This window comes from Anser anser (assembly GCF_964211835.1).
Source record: "Anser anser genome assembly, chromosome: 12".
NCBI lineage: Eukaryota > Metazoa > Chordata > Aves > Anseriformes > Anatidae > Anser > Anser anser.
In genome coordinates, this window is record NC_139733.1 from 10520836 (window position 1) to 10537376 (window position 16541).

General features: G+C 42.0%; 1 protein-coding gene across 17 annotated transcripts in view; it reads left to right on the plus strand.

Moving 5' to 3' along the window:
- Positions 1 to 16541, plus strand: part of DOCK3 (dedicator of cytokinesis 3) — a 224799-nt gene that overhangs the window by 7664 nt on the left and 200594 nt on the right. The window lies entirely within an intron of this gene.

Genomic DNA, 16541 nt, shown 5'->3' on the forward strand with positions numbered 1-16541 from the left:
AAAAAATGCTGCTTGTGTCTAGAGCTTAGTTACTACAGGTGGTGAGAGAAGCACCAGAACTTGAGACTGGTTGTTTTCGTGCATTTTGGAGAAACTAGGCTATGGAAGGTATAATGGTATTGATAAAGTTTTATTGTTAGGAGATGCACTACCAAAAAAAAATCTATATATATAGATTTTTTTTCTGATGCAAGTTACCCTGGTTTCACAAGCAAAATAATGCATGTAAAAAGAAATTTCTTGGTATGAGTTGCTGCTAGGAGTTTATGTTTGGGTTTTATGAATTGTTTTTGTTTTTATTGCTGTCTATCCAAAGAAACCCTGTGTATTTTCTGCATGCTCCTTAAACTATGAGAAGTTTTTGCATTGCCTTTGGATTAGGACAATGGATGTTATTTCTCTATTGACAGAAATTGGGTGGGAAAAAAAATCAGATTTCTGCAAGCATCACAATACCATGAACAGATTACTGGTGGGATACTCAGGTATCTCTGGAGAGCCAGGCCCTGCTGCCTGCTCACCTCTATTTGTCAGAGCAAAGTGGTGATACAAAGGAGTTAATTCAGATGCAGTTGGCTTTGTTGAAGGCAAATTGGAGGTTAGGACACAGATCACATAGCCTGGGTCAGAGATGAGCCTTTATATACTCCCCCCCCCCCCCCCCCCCCCCCCCGAAAGATTCCACATTTCCCCTCACAACAAGTTGCTGTGGAAGGGTTTTGTACTCTGCTTTCAAAGACTGTAAAAAGACATTTCTCACATGCTTGCTGGCACCCTTGTACATGCGCCCTTTACAGCTACCTGGGCTGCATGAGAACATGTTAAATTTACTGATGTGAACATCGGTGGCTTTTTCACAGGTTTGAAGTTCTCCTTGCCTGTCCAGCTGCAAGTAAAAGAAGTTTTTGGTGCTTAAAGTTCTGTACTGTATTGCCCAACTCTACTGCAGGCCCCTGTATACTTTTGCAAGAAAGATATTGAAAGGTTGTTTGGGATGTTTAAAATAAATACATGTAAAACTCTAACAGCACTGAAGTTCTTCCTTGCTTGTCCTTCTCAGCTACGATGTGCAATTGGCTGTGAATAATTCCCTTCAATTCCATTTGCAAGTACTTATATTCAGTGCCTCTTCTCCTAACTGTGCTTTCAAAACTCTGGACTTGCTGTTGGAAGGCAGGCAGTTCTTTCATGGGCATTGCTGAGGATGGCCTGCTGTAAAAGCTGCCAGTAAGACTTCCAAATGGATTATTGAAGATAACAAACTCTAGCCCTCTAGTGTTTTAATACTTTTAAAGCAGTCTCTGTCTGAATGAAAATATTTATTGAAGCGATGTGATTAGTTATATTAGGCTTCTAAAGCAAGCATTAAATAATGAGAATGAATTAAAAGAAAAAGCTGAGAAGGTGAAAGATCTTTTTAGTAAATAACTGCTAATTAAAATTTGTCAAATGCTTATGAGCTGATTATGTAATTAATTAGGCTGTCAATTTCTGCCGATTTATTTTAGTGCAGGGAGCACGTTTAGGTGATTCTCAAGAAAAAAATAAATGTATGTAGTTAATCCTCTACTTTATATGGCTGACTACATTAAGTATATATGTGTTAAATCACAAGGGTGGAGGAAAACCTGCCTTCATAAACAGCACCTGTTACTCTATTCAGAGTTAGTGGGTTAGAAGCTGTTCATTGGTTATTTAAAACAAATTTTATATGTTTATTTTCACCACTTAATTGATAAGAATGAAAAGTAAATCTGTAAGCACACATGCACAAAACTAATGCTTCCCTTGCTGCTTCCACAAAAGGATGGAGCGTCTCAATGTCCTAGTTACAGTTCTGTACTGCAGCTTCTGCTTTTCGATCACTATCTTCCTTTCTGTTTCCTGCTGCTGAATGTTGGTTTGCACGCTCTGCGCTTCACAGTGATGTATGGGAAAGCAGGACTGCAAGACTTAGAAAAGGTCTGTCTTCCCTGAGCACAGCTTATAACATACTGCTGGCTTTCACATCATCACGTAGAAGGCAGTTACTAAATGAAGGAGTGCTTTGAGCTGATGAACACTGCAGCTTCTCTGCATCACTGGAGCAGTTTATTACAAGTTTAAAATGAAAAGTTTCAGAGAGATGGAGAAAAAAATAAACCTCCACCAAAGTAGGAAAAACTCCATCTTCGATAACCTGGGAAGCCACGTCAGCCATTGCAACTGGGTTCTGTGTTGCGGGATGTATATTACACTTCATCGTCTCTCTTACCTTATTGCCAGAAACTGTAATAGCTTGGCAGCAGGTGGGAGGTGACTAAGGATGTGCTTCAGTGATCTGTCTTGGGACTGAAGCTATACAGAGGGATGTACTCAAACCTTCTGTGTAAGAGGGTTTGGGGGGGATGCTACTAATACCTGGGGACTTCCTGATTTGTCAGGAAAACGAGGTGATCAGTGGATGGGAGTAATTTTTAGTTCCAATGAATATTTTGCCCAGAAGAACATGTTTTTACTCTTGAGAATGAACAAAAGAATTCATTAGCCAGGGGTCATGAAGGAAATATATAGGTGTTATTTGGCTGAACGAGGAATGAATCACACCTTGAAATGCCTGTGGAAAAGCGCAACTCCGAAGGTGCATCAGAGTAGAGACTTCCAGTATGGTCTCTACATGCAGTAGAGACTTTCAGGCAGAGTTTAGCACAGCAGCGAATGATTCAGCTGCAGTCTAGTGTACGGCTGCGTTCCTGTTACTGAGGTGACCTGGGGATTGAATATACTTCTCTGCGAGGAGGCTGATGTGTCTTGACTCCTTTATTCTAGAGAAGAGTGACCAAATGATAATGACAACGTGATTACTCTCATGAAAAGCTGGCCTGTGGGTCTAGATAAGAATTAATCTATTGCTAGTTTGAGATCTAAGTATTAGTTGTCCACAATTACAGTAGAAATTGGCCAAAAACTTCTAAATACAGGAGGAATGAAATTGAAAAACAGTTCTCAAATGACATGCAAGGGCAAGGAATCAGCTGTTTATGTTGGCCTTTTACGGTGTGGTTTGTATGGATGTAGGTGTGATCTTAGAGTCAGAAGTGGTAGTATTGCAGTGTGGGTTTTAACTTGGGGTGTTTGGTGGTTTTGAGAGTGCTTCTCCGCTTAGTCCCTGTTAAGCCGTGTGATGTATTCAGCTAGGACTTTAGGACTTCTCCTGGTTGCCAATGGGATGGGGATGGCAGTGTTTCCTCTCTGGTTCCAACCACAACACGAAATGGGTTTTGTATTTAGGCTGACTTCCTGAGGGTGAAAATCTTTGTGTACAGGCTTTCTGTCCTCACGTAACAACACCTCTTCACCAGTGACGTGCATCATCTTATGATGAGAATTGGCAGCTTGAGGCATACATTTCCTACAAATGTTATGAAAATTGCTGTCTGGCTGGGGAAGAAGGAGTTAGTTGGTGTTGTGTGGATAGACCTGCAGATAAACAGCTGCTGACTTGCTGAAAAGAATGGATATCCGAGTTTTGTGAGGACTCTTCCTGATCCAACTTTGTTGTTCGCTTGCTGGAGAAGGTGGAGGGAGAGCTGTTGGTGTGAGCACAGCAGGGACCGGGAGGGTGCTGCGTGGGCAGGAGTGCTTGGAGCAGGACTGGGGGCGGAGAGACTGAAGGTCTGGTGGCACTGCTCTGGGTTTGTCATGGGATTATTTGTGAAAAGGAGGGGATGGGAACATAAGTACCCGTTTGTAGAAAACTGGGCTTTTCGTCCTTATTCAAGGAACAAGGTCTTTTGTGTGCTTTTGCTGCGGCAGGTACCAGTTGAGGTTAAAAAGAAAAGTATATGCTAGTGTGCCTTGAATGCTCCTACTTCTTAGAAAATTCAGGTGCATGCTTGATGTTTCTTATTTGTATGCTTTGGGTTTAAATTCACTGTCAAGCCTGTAGGACAGGAGGGGAGATTCTTCAGAGTGAAGTTAGCGGGGAAGAGTAGAAGGTAGTTTCAGTTCTTCAAAAAGAGAAGGCAGCATTGGAAGTTAGTGAGGGACTCGGATGCTGGTGCAGGTCATGGCTTGCAGTGGTATGGTTTGTTAGTTCTTTCCTTCTTTCCTTTTTGTAGCTAGTGGCATAGCTCAGCTGAACTTGAGTCTCGCTTTCTTGCAGAGCCTTGCTTTAGAGTAATTCCGTACTTCTGTAAAAACCCAGAGTCCAGGACAAGCATCAGGGAAACATGTGAGAACTATTACCGGAACTCATGATCTAGAAAAGACTGTACTACATATTGGGTGCCATTTAAAAGCCTGCAGAAAGGGGATCATTGAGCATGGGGTAGATTTCCTTTCCTTGTCATCATGAGCACAGTGAGATGTACGTACAGCAGCTTGTCTGATTAATGTGTTAAGCAGTGATTTGGAACACAGTTCTTGTGTGAAAGAGCTGTAAATGCCTGATGGTCTCCAACAATTAATGTAATCAGTAGTCATATGCGTGTCATGGATCAAATGGGAGATCTTTTCAGATGTGGATGTGAAAACACTAACCAAAGAATTGAAAGTCTGAAAGATTATTCAGCAGTTACAGATTCTGGTGCAGCTTCTTCTCGTGCTTCAGGTAGAAATCCTAGATAATTTTTGGAGTTGGTGAAGTCTGTGTTCCTTCCTCAGCTGTGGTACTCACTGTGGAAGAGGCTAAAGGAAGCATACAGTAGGATCTTGGTTGAAAGCCGGTTGTAACTGACAACAGTCTTTCCACTGATTGGTTTTGTTATGAATCAGCCTTAATATCACTACATATTACTCCTTGTTCTGTTTCAAAATGTAAGCTCACTGAACCTCAAGGCAGAGAGATGAAATATTTCATTCAAGTGACTGATGTTAAAAATCAAACCTCCGTTCAGGTGTTCGGGAGTCAAAATCAACTTGCTGATCTCTTCTGAGATCCTGGAAGCCTCCCTTAAGCTTTTTGTAGCTGGTTCCTTCCTGTCACACGTATCGTAGTGTTCTTTTTGAACAAAGAGTCTCCAGTGAGGACTGAGGGTAACGGTGGGCCTGAGCAGGCCAAGTGCTTTGCAGCGGAGTTGTGAGGTGGGTACTCACTGCTGGGGATGGGCCTCTGCTTCAGCACCTCCCTTCATTTTCTTCTCTTGACTCTTTCTGGGTATTAAGCCTTAAGAAAGGTGTATGGCAGGTGGTGCTGGCTAACTGCTGGTGATTGGGAGCAGGTCATTCTGCTTTCAGTGGTAAGCTGGTACCAGTTGCTCTCTGAAATGTAACTAAGGGTTTGTCTAGGTGTTACAATGTAAGGAAGCCTCCGTGCAAACAGTGTGGCACTAGGGAGTGGTGAATGATTTTAATTTTCTTAATTTTTAATACAAGTCTGGGAGTTACCCAGCATGCTAGAGTGTAGTGCAGTGTGCTTTGGCAGATGGCTTCCTCTTATAGAAATCTCTTGTTTCTGAGCGTTTGGGCAGCAGGGGACTCTCTCTTCCCTCTAAATATGCTTAAGAATGAGATGTTTGTGCCAGCTGTAGATCTAGTGCACCTACCCTTTCTGTCTTCTTGCCCCAAAAAATGAAGCCTTGCATACATGTCAGGGAGAGCCAGCGGAACTGTTGATTGACCCGAAGCTGGCTGAGAGCAATATACATCTTCTTATGGGCCTGTTTGGGTATTGGGTTGCATGCAGTCCTTCGTCTTGCTGGGGTCTGTGGTCCACCCTATCAAGTCAGAAAGGCAGCAGGAAATCTTTCCCAGTGGAGTATCTTAGGCAGCACTGGATAGTTCCTGTGGGGAATGGATACGGGTGATTCCAGTAGCTGGGTGTGAGCCCGGGAGGGCAGGAGGAGATGTTTGCTTCACCTGTGCTCTGCCTTTGCAGAGGATGATGCCTGTGAAATGTCTGCATAAAGTTGCCCACTTCACCAAAGCGCATGTTTTCTCGTTTTTGTGTGTATGACTACATTATGTGCATGGAGAGAGTGTAGGTACAAGTAAGAAAGTGTCAGCCAGTGTGGGATTAATAAGCCAAAAATATGTGGATTATGCTAAAAATAGTTTGCGGTTTGAACTTAGATGTGGTGGTTTTTCATGGTCTGTAAATGGTCTTGAGCTGAGTGACTGGCAACTCAATTTTTGGCAAACCAAAGAGGCAGCAATGTAGCTTCACTGAATGCAGGATCAACCTTCTTGAAAGTGATAACTTTCCCCTGACGTCTGCTGTTACGTGCTGCATAAAATGGAGCTGCACGCTCCCAGTTACCTGCCCCCCGTGCCTAAGTGAGTTCCTTGCATGCCCCTTTCCCATGGAGGAGAGGTTGCACTGATCGGCCGTGCTGCTGCGAGGGCTCCTGGGTGCGGGCTGCAGGAAGGCCTGGCTCTGCTGCTCGCTGACCACACTTGTGCTCCTGCTGTCAGTAGCTCCTCACTGCCCCGGCACGCCCCTGGCATTTGCAGCTCGCTGCTTGGCCTGTCTGATGTTCCCTTTCAGCCTTTCTGAATACGCTGATTTAATCAGAACTATTTAAAAACAAAAGAAAACAAAAAAACTGCTATGCTGTGTTTTTGTTTGTTTTTTCCCTCCCTTCTGCAGTGTATTTGGTTCTTTGTGGTCCAAGGGTTTTCCCCCAAGGAAGATTGCTTTTGAAGCAAAGGGTCTTGCAGAAATGGCTTTTTTTTCTTTTATCTCTGGGGATGTGGAAGTAGAGAATAGGGCTCTTTCTCTAACTTTCTTTGTCATAGCAATGCCTGAAACTGTGACTTCTGGTCTTGGATTCTTGTGTTTTTTGGTGCTGGAGTGACTGTGCTTCAGGTTGCTTGCCCAAGACAATATTCTCTTTCTTGTTGTTGTTAAAAATGCAAATTATTTCAGCCTGGGTGAAGGATGCAGTAAGAGAAAAAGAGGATTTTGATAATGTGTCAAATGATGTTTATAACATTAATTAATGTGTTTGCTTAAGTCAAGATTAGAAGAGGGAACAATTCTGTAGATCTCGTAAGAACAGCGTCTCCACTTATGTCAGGTAAATACTTCATTTCCTAGAAGGTTAGTAGCAAATGGTTGACCAAAAAGGTCAAAGTTCTCGTGTGGGGTTTGAAAGGTTTCTTGGCAGTCTTGCAAAAGCTGTCTTCAGATCTCCACAAAAAGTTCTTATGTGGCAGACAGTATAGGATACAATAGTTTTCAGCTAGGATGCAGGAGCTAAATATGCTTTTATAAGTCTGCCATCTTCTTCCCATCCTCCTTCAGATGGGAAATGTGCAAATCAATCTTAAATGCCAAGGTATATTCGCCTTACGAACTTAGCAGTTAGACATCAGGACCAGAAGTTGTGGTCAATGTAAAATGGAGTAGGATATAAAGCATAGCAGCACACCTGCGGCTTTGGTGCAGGTAACTTGGTGGTGCTCTCGTAGCTCGCTGCGCAGCTGACTGTGTCCTTGGGCAGCCGAGGTGGTGAGGCTCCCCCCTCGGAGCAGGCAGGCTGATGAGCTGCAGCAAGGTCTGCGGTGCTGCGGCGTGTGGAAGCGGGGGCCAGCAGGGGCTGGTTCGTGGGCAGCTGCTTCGTAGGAAGCCACCGGCAGGGCAGAGCCTGACGCTCCTCGGAGTTGACCAGTGGAGGCAGAAGGAGCCTGGTCGTCAGTTACTGTACAGGATGCTAATTTTCACAGCCAGTGTGCTGAAGCACTGGGGCAGGCTGCCTGGGGAGGTGGTGCAATCTCCATCCTCCAGGATGGTCAGAACCCGACTGGTGCCTTACTTTGCTTCCTGGCATTCACCATTGTGGTGCGGCCTTGGGTGGCCCGTGCTTGCTGTGAGGAACATGGTGAGCGGCGTGCTGCAGGTGGGGTGTTTCTCCTCTGTGCAGGTGAGGTGTGAAGCAGCCTTTGTCCCTAATTAAAGGGCGGAAAAAGAAGCTGCTGCATTTTCCTCCCCTGCAGAGGGAATGATGCAGGGATGAGGGACTTCAGTGCCCCCAGAGCATTGGGAATAGAAGTACAGGAAGGGAATGGGCGACCGGTGTTGGTGCCTGCCAAGTTAGAAGCTCAAAGTCAGTTCCTTAATATAGGTAAGAAAGCGGACAGTGCTGTGGGCTTCTGGTCTATATTTTTTTTTTTGCCCATCCTACCTCTTGTCACCAGGATGTGCAAAACTATTTTAAACAGCTCATGATTTTCGAGCCTAACCTCTATTTTTATCCTGAAGGGCGGGGGAAAGATGCTAGCAATAATTCACTTTGCTAGTGAATGATCACCTTTCTTCTCAGGCATCTGTTTCCTTTTTTACACGAATATTTTCATAGTGCTGGTATGAGTCAGTAGGAAGAGGCGGTGTTGCTAGGCAGCACTCTGAGCGCCGTGCAGATGCCGTGTGATGGCAGCGAGCTGCCTTGCAGCAGCCCGATGGTTGGTGGCGGTGTCCCTGGCCCAGGTTCTGCGCCGCCCAAAGCAGGCGGCAGCTCTGACAGGAGCAGATGCTGCCTAGCAACTGCCAGTGCTCCCTGGCCTGCCTGGAATACCGGCACTTAATTGTAGTGTAATTTTGGAAATACTCAAAGCCTTACGTGGAACAGATTGCTTTCAACTCTGCAGCATATTTTTCTTCCTCGAGGTTTTCCCTAAAAGTTTGTGTAGACCGTTAATAAGGTCAAAAAATTCTTTAGCCCTCTTCTTCATGTCTTCATGTCTTTTGTTTAATCCCTCCTCTTCGGTTGTAATGTTTGGATGGCTTTTAATCAGCTTTTGATAATCTTTTTTGCGTATTACATTAGTGCCTGGCAATTCCAATCGGATTAGAGCCCTGTTCTGCACTGTGTGTATGGGGATTTTTGATGAGTATACCCCTTCCTGCAAAAACATTGTGGTGTTTTACTTGGGTAGGTGTTCTTTAGGTTGTAACTGGATGGGTCCTTTCCTTTGTACCCGAATTCTTTATATTACCTGTTTGCTTAAACACAGTGGTTTGGAAGTATTTTGTTTCCTGTTTTCTTTGTAAGCATGCATGCTGGCTGGGGCCTGAACTTGCAAATAAATTTGCCTGTCTCAAATTCATTCCTGTCAAATAATTGAAACCTTCACTGACAATTAATCATGTAAGTACTAGGAGGGTATAGAGTGAAGGTGAAAATACTCTTCTAGGTATTTGTAGAACAAAATGAAAATGTTTTCATTTTAATTTCCTTGTGCTTCTGTTCCCTTGTCAAATATCATCAGGGTCTGATGGTGCAGTCTCTGAAGCTGCCAGGCTTAATCAGGTGGTTCCACACACAAAAGAATCATATCGGCATTTAATTTTGTGATAAAAATGTGAAGGCCTTTTTTTCTTTGTAAACTGTTTTTTATTCTTTTAAATGACCAGGCCTGTGATTATCTGTTTGCGAGAAGTACTGCTTCTTGCAGCAAAAAGGGTTGTGGGTTCTGAGACTCAGACTGGAAGGTGGTTTGGGAAGTATTAATTCTTTCTGCCTGTAGGGGTGGTTGTTTAATGCAATTGCCTCACAACCAGGTAAAGCTACATCTTGACTCTTAGGTTAATTTTCTTGTGCAGTCATGTTGCTGTGGTTTATAGGGATTTTTCCCTGTTTGCCATGTGCAAGTGCAAAGAATCTGTCACCCTTCTTGGAAAATGAATTACTAAGGAAAGGTAGCCTCGAGGATCCTAAAACCATAAATGGTATGGAGAGGAAGAACAGAAATTGATAGTTCACTCTATTTTAATACAAGCCAGAGGGCATTGGTGATGCAGGAGCTGAACAAATAACAGTGCTTTCTGTATGATGCCTAAGTGAAGTAAAAGTTCTGGGAGAATACAGCTGTTTCGGGTTGGTGGGGTGTAAAAACATTGAGTGGGGCTGTAGAGGAAAAAGTATGGAGCGTTTTATTTAATACATACATAAAAATTAATGCTGGTAGCCTCTGGTTCAGGAAGTCCCAATGCAGAGATGGCTCAAGTTATGGAAAGCTACATCCCTGCCCTATTCTAATACCTTTCCTTCACCTACTTATTTTAGCCTCTACTAAGGAAAAGGGATTGTATTTAGAGCCATCTTTGCTCTTGCCTAATACAGCAACTCTTAAGTTACATGGGGTCATTATCATTGTCTAGGTACTACAGGGAGCAAAATCGAGTTCATCTTATTCAGCTGTTAAAACTAGCTTATAACTGTTTGATATGAATCCATCTATTAAAAACATCTAATATGGAAAAGCTCTTTAGGGAAAGATATATCCTCTCTGTAAACTTTAAGTTACCAGTCTGGAGTAATTATATCATTTTCTTCAAGGCCAATCAATCTTACGGGCAGTCTCAGAGATTGACTTGTACTCCATGTTACCCAGTAATAGTGATAACTGGCAGTGGTCAAATGGGAAGTTAAAATTTAAACTACAGTCTTGCATATAAAACTACTTAAGAAATGGTTGGAATTCACTGTGTTAGAACTGGGGTAGGAAGAGATCTTCACTGGTGGGTAAATATCACTTAGAGTATCACTTTGTTTAGCGATCTTTCCCAGATTTGGAAATACACTGTAAAGTTAGAAAGATGAGTGCGGAGTTCAGATAGCAGTTTTTACCAGTATACTTCTGCTCATGTAATTAGTAGTTTTCAGAGTGACCCACTCTTAACAGTTTTAAATTAAAAAAGAAATGAAAAATGCTTCAGGCAAACAAAGTTTACTATGACATTGGCAAAATAAGCAAGCAAATAAAAACCCTTTATGGACCATGGCAAATTTGTTGTAGAATTAAATGCTTTATACTCCTTTACAGGGGCTGTGAAATTCGTGTTTATGATATGCATTTACTCAAAGTAAATATAAATGCCAAATTCTTAGCTGGTGTGATAGAGATGTGAATTTAAATATGGTTATGTATTATAAAACATAAATTACACCATCAGAAAAAAATCATAACTTTGGCATTTGTAGCATAGAATCCAATACAGTATCTGCATGGTTTGATTATAAATTGGTAGGGTATGGAGATAATTGATTTGGGTGTAGAGCTGCACAACTACAGCTGTGCTTCTCCTATGCATTATCTTCCTCATTGCTTTTGAAATTATTTGACTGAAGGTATGCTTGGGGGCATAATTCATGCGTAGCCTGAGTAACTGCACATTGACTGTAGTACAAACCAGATACAACAATTAAAGGCATGCTTCAACCTCAAACACCTCTACATTCTGTTGGTGTCTTCTAAAAGTATTAGAAGTCACCAGAACTTTGGTCAGACTGATAATAATGAATAGAGAACTGGGATGAACCATCGCACAGCCCAGGAAGACTTGTCTTTTGGAGCAATGAATAAACACAGATATGTTGGAAGTTTGCAAAATGGCGATTGTTACAATGGAAGGAGTGCAGGAACCTTCTGTTTCTTTTTTGTCAGGTTACGCAAATAAAAATGACCCAATGAAACAAACAAAAAGCATGGTCACAACTGATACTGTGATGTTATTTTTTTCCCCAAAGTTAACCCATAGAGTTCATTACCCTAAGATGTTGGTGAGGCCAAGCTTTGAAGAGAAGCAAAAATGTTTTAGTATATTGGATATGCTCTAGCATATATGGTTTCTGTTGTGGAAGAGAAAACATGAGAAATAAAGCAAAGCCAAAAAAAAATAATTAAAATCCCAACTTTATGGTCAGAAAGTCATAATTTAGACTTGGAGAAGGAATGAAAACATGGAAAACTCTTGAACCAATTTTGTTTCTCAGCTCTTATTTATATAAGGACTTCTAATTTTCACTCGTGTATCAGGGAATTTGGAGAGGGAAAGGGCTATGTTCCCTTATGAAGTAAAACAAATGACTTATTGTGGGCTGAACTGATATTTTTTATTGTAAATAGTTTATTATGCAACATCAAAATATTTCTGTAGGCTTTACTGAAATGTGTGGAAATAGGTTGGAGAATAATATATGCAGAAGGTGCATACATGTGCCAAGTTCGTAGTGCTGCAAAGTAGGTTGATTTATATACTAAGGAAAGTGGTGTGGGGGGCAAGTAGACTAGCTTCTGCCTGACATTTCATGTGGAGGTATCGTGCTGTATGGTTCTCTGGCACTTACCTGTTTTCCTTTTAGCTTTTCCCACTATTCATGTGAAAACGTAGAGCATTTCTCTTACTACTGTTACGGTGTAACTGATATAATCCATTGAGAAAAAACACATCTCTGGAAGCACTGAGATTCAGGTGAGACTGGGTGGGGAAGCTGGGACACAGAAATTGGATTAGAAGCAATTACAAAGTGAAAGACCTATTTTAAACTGTGGCACAGCAAAATGAATGCAGCTCTGCAGTCTGAGTGTGCTTTTGGTCCTGGCAGGAGTGAGTGGCAGTCGCTCCCTGTTCACCTTCTCCATGCAGCCTACCAGTTACACTTCCTGCATGCCTTTCAGCTCTCAGTCTTACTGGTGGAAGCATCCTATCCTGGCTAATAATTCATCATACAAAGGTCCCTGTGCAGTGTTTGGTGCATCTTCTCTCATGTCTTTCCTGTCGTAGCAAGGTGAGAGGACGTCGGTGTGCATGTGAGGTTGTTAGGGCTGTTGGCCTTTGTGAAATCACCGCCCTGTAGGCAAACTGAGTGGCGTACATCTGCCAGTTCTGCACGTGGCTGTCAGGTCCTTCTGAAGCTCATCGGTGCCCTTAGTAGCATCACAGACTTTCTCACTTGGCTATATGCTGGCCTTCCTGGATCCCTTAGAAATACCTTATAAAGAATAGGCTCCAACGTGGATCCCTTTAGAGCTTGCTGGCCAGTCTGTCTTCATGAAGAGAACTGACTTTTCTTCCGTTTCCTACCTCTGTGCTAGTTATTGATCTGTGCAAATGTCTTCCCCCTTTATCACAGCCAAGCTCAGCTTCTGCAAGAGCTCTTGACAGGGGCTGTTCTTTAGCTTTTCTTTAGAAAAATCCCAGTAGCTTGTATTGATTGGGTCTTTGTCCATATGGCAAGCAGCTCCTTTACTTATCTAATATATGAGGAATCAGCAAGCCATGCAAAACCAGTGGCTCTTTCTTAAAATGCTGTGTGTAGCTGCACACCCTTCAATTCTGTCCTTTCAAGACAGTTTCTCTTATTGCTGGAGAGTTGTAATGCAGCTGCTTACACCGTGGCAGGGCATGTCCTTAGGCAAGGGAAGCGCTTCTGAGGCTGTCCTCTCCTGCTTGATCTTTGGATTTCCGAACTATTACTCCAGTCCCATCTGTTATATCCCCAGTCCCTTCATGCTGTCTCTCACAGCTGGAGAGTGAGTGCCTGTGTGAATGAGTTTGTGCCTTCCTTACTGAAAAATTGCAGAGGAAGGCGTTTGTTTTGCCATGGCCCACTTCAATACGGTTCAAGTAGTACAGCTGAAGAACCTCTGCCCTGTAGATAGTTCCTGTGCATGGTGATTCTTCAAAGCTGTCCTCTTTGGCAGGATGTTGGATTTAACTGCTGGCTGACATTAAGCTTGGGGAGGGATGACATTCTGACATCCTTTATAAGGCTGGCTGGCGAGGGGGTTTAGTCTCTGAAAATCTGCATGTCTGTCTTGGAATCTGAGAGGGATTGTTCAGATCTGTTAACTGGTGGGCAGAACCTTTGCTGTGTGGCTGATGTGATGATGCACTACTCTATTCTGGGGACTGAGGAGACCACTCTTGAAAGAAAAGATGGAGACTTACTGAGGGATGGGCTGTGTAGATAGATGTTTGTGGTACTACAAAGAATGTCTTTGTGGGAACAGCAGAAGTCAGATACTGGAGTCCTGTCTGTAAATGATTTTCTCTAGAATGGTTAAATTATTCTGTATTTCCCATACACATTTGTGTTCGTACTTCTGAAGTAATTCTGCAGAGAAGAACTGTACTTAGAAGTGACTTCGTAAATAAGATTTCATACTGCATTTTTAGCTTAATAAAGGAGCACCATCCATAACTTTGGCAGTAACCTTTGGAGTCATACATCAGGCTATAAAACAGCTGCAGAGCTCTGGGATTCTGTCACAATCAGTAGGTGTCTTAACATGTCTGAAGTCAAAAAACTGTAAAATTTTGGGATATGTGAAATAGTTTTAACAAGATATGGCTTGATGTACTATGGTGGACTCGGTCAGTTTATTTGAATTCTTCGGCTTTTCCTGACTTTTGTATAGTTTAGCGTGGCTAAAAAGTCTCCTACCCTTGAGATTTGGCTTCTGTTATTCTGAAAATGTTTTGCTATTCACATGTCCTTTTTAAAATTAATGATTATTAAAATCATCAAACACAGCAAACTTGCATAATGCACAAATCTATTGGTGAAGCAGTTAATTTCATACTGCTCTATTAAGAATGAGGAACAGGAGGTAGATGTTGTTTTTGTTTGAGAACTTTCTAATTGAGATGGTCATCTAGATTGTATCTACAGCTGATGGAGTCAATTCTTTTCTGTTCTGTGACTTTATTTTTTTTTTTACTCAGGTAGACCTAAGAAAAGATCTTTGACCATCTCATGACTGAGTACTGTGAATTATAAAGAGCTGGTGACATACTGATGCAACAGAGCCCTTCTGAGATTTTCCTTGTGTGATCAGCAAAAGCCTTTTATAAATGGACAGTTTGCTTCTATAAACTAACAGATCTATTAGAATTATTTCTTATAGGCTTAAATATATTTAAGTCATTATTCCTGTCCTTGTTTTTGAAATTGACTATATGAGCAGTTGAAAGACTCAGTACTCTATTTTCCTAGTACTGTTCTGTTAGTGGTCCTTGCAAGCTTGCTCTTTATTGCTACGAAATAGGCAGGTATGTGATGACCAAGGAACTAGGCTTTGCATCACATCCAATTCTTCCCTGGCTACATCCTTAATTCAATGGTTTTTGTATAGGAAATAATCATTATAGGAAGCCAGCAGTTGTTCCCCAGTTCAGAACTTCTAGTGTGGTGTTAACCTGCAGCAACACTTTCCAGCTTCAGGTATTTGTTGAACTCACCTGAGTGAGACCAGTCAGTCATTAACCTGCCTGCAGCTTAGATGGTTCTTTGTCTTCAGGCACTAATTGTGATGTGTCCCACAGCCTGTGTGTCCCTGTGTCTTGATGATCTTGGCATGTGCAGAGAAGTTGAAAGTGGCTGGGACATGGCATTTAATATTTTTACATACATAATAAATTCGTAATCCTCCTGTGTCTAGAATTACTCTTACATGAATACATGTTGTTACTGTATTAATATTTCTCCATTTTGGGGGTTTTTCAATAGTAGCTTTTCACCCAGGATTTTACAGCATTCTCTACATATGCTAGAATTTTTTATTATTTTGGGTAGTCTGAATGAAAGAGTAATGTTGTTTGAATATAGGACTGTATTTTGGACAACAGTTCAAAAGAAGTTTGTACCTTCCTGTTTGGGTAAATGCCTTATTAGGGGGAAAAAGAAATCTGGATTTAAAGGACACTGTTACCTAAATCACTGGAGGGGTGAGGAGCAGCACTGGAGGTTTGATTATGGCCTGCCAGTAAAACATTTGGCAACTGCCAATGTTTCTGCACTTTGGGAGAAGTGTTAAGTGGTTTTTCTTTGATTGAAAATCATATTTATGAATTCTTCATGGGTGAAGAATGAATCCAGTATGCTGACAAGCTCAGTGTTTTCCTTGGATTATGCTGTCTGTCTTACTCCAGTCTGGAGCCAGTTGCTGTGTTTCTCCTGTCTCTTAAGTAAACAAGAATTTCAAACCTCGTTTAACCAGTGCTGTCTTCTGTTGGGCTGTATGAGCTGAGAGGTTTGATGGAATCCCTACTTTTTTCCTTTTTAATTAAACAGTGCACTGACTCTCAGAGCAAACATTGGATGTTTTCAGATTTTGATTCAAATTTTTTTCTCATTACTTTCATTTGTGTGGCTGATGCCTGCTTCATGTAGTTTGATTTTTTTTTCTTGATCTTTCCCTTTATGACATCTTGTATGCATTTGATCTTTGGTAGAGATGTTTTTTTATACTTTTTTTTTTTTTGCAATCGAAGGGTCAAGAAACATACCTTGTGGTAAATGGTGCAGAAGTTGGTCTTGGTTCTTTTCCTGGTGTTCTTCTTCCTCGAGCTTGAACTTCTTTGTGCAAAACTTCCCTTGTAAGTTCTGCACAAAGCAACTTCAGTCGTAAGAGATCAGTGGCTTTGACACAAAAAGGCATTCAGGGAGGAGATGAAACGTAGCTCCATCCCATCGAAACATCTCAACCATATTTTGAGCTATTTTAAGGGGAGTGTTCTCTTAAATTGGGAAAGGGACATTGCCCACTGGAGGTCACTATTCCAGCTCTTGGAATTCCACTTGTGGTACTCTGTTGTGCCTTTGCGTGACACGCAGTGAGTGCCATGTGTCTGAGCATGCGTTTACTCAGAACAAGGTGCTCAGATGATTGAATTAAATCTGTGCCTGTGTGAGATTTTAAATGCTGCTGAACAGGCATATGGGGCTTGGGGAGTCTGGGGAAGAAACCTTATTTGCAATTCATCCTTTCTTTTGGTATGTCATTGTTCTGGTAATGCCCATGACCTTATTGCATTTTGATAATTGTGGTCAAAG